Below are 6,000 nucleotides of genomic sequence, written 5' to 3' on the forward strand. Positions count from 1 at the left end.
GATGATCCTTTTGATTTATTTTTGAATTTGGTTTGCATTAATCTTGAGATCTTTTGGATTTTTATCCATCAGGGATATTGGCCTGTGATTTTCTTTTTTTTTTTAGTGTCTTTGGTTTGGTATTACAGTAAAACTGGCCTTGTAGAATGATTTTAGAAGTATTTCCTCCTCTTCTATTTTTGGAATAATTTAAGAAGGGGAGGTATTAACTTTTGTTGGAATATTTGGTAGAATTCACCTGTGAAGCCTTCTTCTGGTCCTGGCATTTTGTTTGTTGGGACTTTCTGATTATTCAATTTCATTATTAGTAAACAGGCTCTTCAGATTTTCTTTCTTATGGGGGCAGTATTGGAATATTATAAATATTAAATTTTCCATTTTTCCTAGGTTGTCCATTTTATTGGCATATAATTTTTCATGGATTTCTCATAATTCTTTGAATTTCTATGGTGTCAGTTGTAACTTGATTTTTATGTCTGATTTTAGTTATTTATGTCTTCTCTTTTTTTTCTTGATAAGTCTGGCTGAGTATAGTCTATTTTATTTAACCTCTGAAACAACCAGCTCTTGATTTCATTGATTTTTTTATTCTTTTGTGTCATAGTCTATATTTTATTTTTGTTTGCTCTTATCTTTATCATGTCCTTCCTTCTACTAGCTCTGGGCTTTGTTCTTTTTCTATTCCTTCAGTTTGTAAGGTTGCATTGTTCATTTGAGTTTTCTTTTTTTTGAGTTGGGTTTGTGTCAATATGTTCTTCCCTCTTAAAACCACTTTTGCTGAATACCACATATTTTGAGCCATTGTGTTTCTGATTTCATTTGTCTCCATGTATTTGATTTCCTCATTGATCTGTTCACTTATACATTGATTATTTAGCAGATTGTTGGTTAACTTCCATGTGTTTTTGTTTTTGTGGGGTTTTTTTTGTAATTGAGCTTTATTTCATACCATTGTGGTATGAAAATATGCTTGATACAGTTTCACTCTTAGATTTATTGAGGTTTGTTTTGTTTACAAATATTGATCTATTCTGAAGAACGTTATATGAGAAGTGTATTCTACTGCTTTGGGGTGTAGTGTTCTGTGTATATCTGTTAAGTTCTTGTGGGCTAATGTCATTCAATACCATTATTTCCTTATTGATTTCCCATCTTTGTGAACTATTCATTCACATATGTGGGTGTTCAAGTTTCCTACTATTACTGCCTTGCTATCAATTTCTCCCCTTAGATCTGTTAGTGTTTATATGTAACGGGCAAGGAAACTTACATTTGTTATATCCTTTTGTTGGACTGATCTCTTTATCATTGTACAGTGTCCTTCTTTGTCTCTTGTAACTTTGTTTTGAAGTCTATTTTATCTTATATAAATATTGCTACTCCTGCTGTTTTCTTTACTTTGAATGAAATATCTTTCTCCATACATTCACTTTCAGACTGTATGTGTCTTTAGGTCTAAAATGAGTATTTTGTAGGCAGTATATAGATGGATCGTATTTTTTTAATCCATTCAGTTACCATATGTCTTTTGATAAGGGGCATTTAGTCCACTTACATTTAAGTAATTATTGATAGTCATATACTTATTGCCATTTTGTTAATTTTTTTCTGGTTGTTTCTGTAATTCCTCTGTTTCTTTCTTCCTCTTTTCTCTCTTCCCTTGTAATTTGATAATTTACTTTATTGTTGTGCTTGGATTCCTTTTTATATTTTGTGTATTATAGGTGTTATACTTGTAGTTATCATATGGTTCATATATAACTTCATATATATATACAATAGTCTATATTGATTGTGGTTTGATTTCAAACACATTTTGAAAGTACTAACCTTAGTCCCCCACATTTTATGTATATGATGTCATAATACATCTTTTTATTTTCTAGGTTCCTTGAATAATTTTGTGTGTAGTTGATTTTACCACTTTTCTTTATTGAAATTCATACTTGGTTTGTAAGTAATTGGCCAACTTTTACTGTAGGTTTCTTTTCAAAGATGAAAAACATGTAAACTTAGAAACGTTTCCATCTAAGTAAGTTCCTTTCCCATATTCTGCAATGCTGGTTTAGTGGTGATTTTTTTAACCTTTATTTATTTGGAAAACCTTTACTCTGTCCTTCAATTCTGAATGGTAAACTTTCTGGATAGAGTATTCTTGGTTCCCTTTCAGGACATTGGCTATTTCATGCCACTTTGGCAAGGTCTTCACTCTGGCCTCTGGCGTGTGAAGTTTCTGCTGAAAAAGCTGCTGATAACATTATCAGGTTTCTCTTATAGGCAACTACCTTTCTCTTCCTGCTTTTAAGATTTTTTCTGTATCTTTAACTCTTTCCATTTTAATTACTGTGTGCTCTTGGTTTTGACCTCTTTGGGTTCATGTTGTTAAGTGATCTGTGAGCTTCCAGGATATTGATATCTATTTGCTTTCCTAGAGTAGGGAAGTTTTCAGCTATAATTTCTTCAAATCGAGTTCCTACTCCTTTATCTCTCTCTTCTCCTTCTGGGACCCCCATTTTACAAATCAAACAACTTATAAGAGTTGGGTAGCCAGAATATATGATGGACATATAAAACTCAATAATTAAAGCATAAATAAAACAATTTTAGACAGAGAGAAGCTGCATAGAAAGAGCCCACCTCATCCCACATACACACTAAATCTATACCTACATAAGAGCAATTCCTCCAATAACTGAGGGCTAAGTGAACACTTTCTGCACAGTGAGGGATAGACAGACCACAGTGAAAAAATGGCAGAATGGAGACACAGTAATAATGGGAACTCACTTCCCCCTTCCACAATGCACTGACCTACTGTAGGTAGGGATATCACTGAGGGACCTCTCTGTAAGTTCACCTGCCCTGTGGCACAGTAAAAATACTGGAATTTAAAAGGCAATTAGATTATAAGTAAAGGAAGATAATTTTCAGTACTAGAAAACCCAACAAATTGCAGGGGAACTGTCAGAACTCTTTGAGGGATCAAAGGTGCTGGGGAGTTCCATTGTTTGTATTTGTCTTCCCAACCTGTACACCTTGACAGTGCAGAAAAAGAGTATCCAGAGGCCAAATTGGCTCCATAAGTACCATGTAGTGACACCGTGAATACTGGTTTAATCTAGAAGTGCCCATTGAAGATCCAACAGTTCCACCAAGGCAGGAATGGTGTTTATGCATGCAGAAATCCACTGCCCAAACTCATTCACTAACTACATCTTCTCAGTGTGGCCCCAGTGATGCTCACTTGGACTTCCTCTGGCTTGTGCCCTGTTTAGCCCGAGTGACAAGCCTATGACAGGGTGTAACTCTAGAGAGAAGTATGTTCCCAGCCTGGAGTGAATAAAACAGTGAAACCAGTGCAGTCAAAATCAGTCAAGGGAAAAGCTTGATGGGAGAAGCTCTTTATTGCTTACGAGTGGCCTGATTCTGTTCATCTCTCTCCTGCAGCTACTCTCACTTGCTGTTCCTTTCCCATCCTAGAGCAAACTTGCCTCTCCCCACCCCTTCTGGGAGAAACTTCACAGGCAAATCCCTGGCAACTGACAGGTACCAGACACATTGTGCAACAGAGGGGAAGAGAGAACAGCTTCCCTCCACCTTTTGTCTCTGGAGGCTACAAGAGGATGCAGCAGTAAACACCTATTGTTATGTAAAATGACCAAGGCCAGGAGAGAGGTTCTGGAAATTTTGCGATTTTTACCCACAGCCCACTCACTCAGAATTGTGGTCATACAACCTTCTCAGTTCCCATCTTCTGCAGTGGACTCTGTGCTAGAAGGCTGGAGCCATACAACCAGCAGGAACACAGGTAGCAATAAAATCATGATAATCATTAAGCCTGAGGATCCATATAGGTTCAAAGTCCTAGGCAGATTAAGTCCATAGCTCATCCATTCCACAGGAGGCCAGCAGTTAACCAATAGAGAGTTCCATGCATACTCAGCAAGCAGAAGTTGTAACCAGAAGGCAGGTCCAATTAGCAAAGACTGTAGAAGAAAATAATGGTGATCTTTGGAGGCTACTCTGCTGTTACTCCAGGAACACAGAGGAGGCCAGCATCTAGGACATTTCCACAAGGTGCCAGAAGAGCCAGCCATCATGGTCCATGTGCCAAAATGTCCAGGGCCACATCCACTCACAGAGTCTACAGGGTTTAATGCAGTGGGGGCTGGCAGCAAGATGTTGCTCTGCTGGCCATATCCTGGCTTCAATAACTCCTCTTTAGTGTGCACATGCAGTTGTATAGAAGAGGCAGCAATGTGTGTTAGCATGCAGGGCTCAATGCCCCTTTTTGGGCTTTCTCATTCAAATGCCATAGAACTCTCCATAAGTAGACTGACCAGCTCTGTAGACTATTAGTGTCTGACTTGAGACCAGATTTCAACAAACCATTGTATTTCCCTATCATGCCTGCCCTTGTGGGGTTATGTGGTACATGAAACTTCCACTTTATCCCTAATTGTTGCACCCATTCTTGTAATACATGTCCAATAAAGTGGGTGCCTTGGTCACTCTCAATCACCTGCAGCTGGCCATAGATGCTCTAGGCTCCTTTTGGTTGTTTGCTGATCTGCACAACATGCAGGAAAAGCAACCAAGAGTCCAGTAGCTGTGTTCACACAAGTCATGGCACACTGATACCATTCTGATATGGGAAGAGGCCCAAAATAGTCTATTTGCCACATGACAAGGGCTATTAGCCCCTTTACTATTGTCCCATGTTGCTGCAGGACTTGGTGTAAGTCCCTCTTAGAGCACACAAGGCACACTTGCCAGGCTCTGCTGACTTCTTCAAAGGTCAATAGCAAGCCCCACCAATGGGCTATAGCCCACATTGTCTTTTGCCACATGTGCAGCAAATGCTGATATAAGCATCGGGCTACATTAGAGGCAGGCTTTTTCCTTCTAGCCAATTCACCTGGGCCAATGTGTCTGCTTCATTATTCCCTGGGGATGCCAAAGGCAAATGGACAGTCACATGATAATACAGTAACTGTCTTAGTCTGACCAAAGGCCTGTAGGTCTTGCCACAAGTCTTGCCCCCAAATGGGTCATTGACCAGCCATCCAGTTGGCATGGTACCATGTTAGTAGCCACAGAGTCAAACCCCAGTAGATGGCCCAGCTATCAGTGCAACTAAAGAGGAGGGCTCCTGTGTGATCATGAGCCACACTGCTCACAAATAAGCCCATTGACTGCTCTTTTCCTTCCCATCTTCCATCCATATTGTCTCAGTCTAAGGATAGAAAGCCAAAGACCTCCACTTCAGGGCCTGCCCATTACTGGAGCTGTCTGTAAACCAAGCATCTTCAGATAGAGGGGCTTTTCCATTCTGATAATGACCCTTGGCTACCAACGGCTCCAAAGCAAGTTCTTCCAGCTTTTCACTGGTATATGTCATTGCCCCAGTAAGTGCTGGAGTTCTCCATTTAAGGGGCTAGTGGAGAGGACACTGCACTGCTGTAAATATGTGCCCTATTTGGCCAGTGTAGCCATCTGTGCCATGACACTCCATGGCCTTTGGGTCCAGTCTCACACCCACTCCACAGTGGAATAGTTGGTTATTACCTTGGTTGGAGCTGTTTTGGTGATGGGCTTTGTAGACAGCAAGGTATGGTACACAGCATACAGTTGCTTCTCTATCAAGGTATGCGGACCTCTGTTTCTTACAGTTGTGCAGAATCCAAAGGTTGATGGTCCATTCAAGCCACTTCCAGAGGCCCCATCCATAACCATCCTGTTACATGAACATCTAGCTTACAGGGCCTTGATGGATCCATTACACTCAAGGCCTGTACAGTCTTGACTGCTCACTTAGCAGCAGTAAGAGCAGATGCACATGTTTCATCCCAGTCCCGCCTGATGCCCTTTTGTACCAAATGGTATAAGGGCCTCAGAATTTGTGCCAAATATTGTATAAACACTCTCCTGTAGCCCAAAAGGCTCCAAAACTCTTGCAATACTGTCACAGTTGTAGGCATAGGGAAATCCTGGACCTTG

General features: G+C 40.1%; 1 pseudogene; it reads right to left on the reverse strand.

Annotated features, from left to right (window-relative positions):
- The window catches only part of LOC108393010 (BTB/POZ domain-containing protein KCTD12-like), a 74,594-nt pseudogene extending 68,858 nt beyond the window's left edge, over positions 1-5,736 (reverse strand).
- Positions 5,737-6,000: the final 264 nt, after the last annotated feature.

This window comes from Manis javanica, chromosome X (genome assembly GCF_040802235.1).
Source record: "Manis javanica isolate MJ-LG chromosome X, MJ_LKY, whole genome shotgun sequence".
Taxonomy (NCBI): domain Eukaryota; kingdom Metazoa; phylum Chordata; class Mammalia; order Pholidota; family Manidae; genus Manis; species Manis javanica.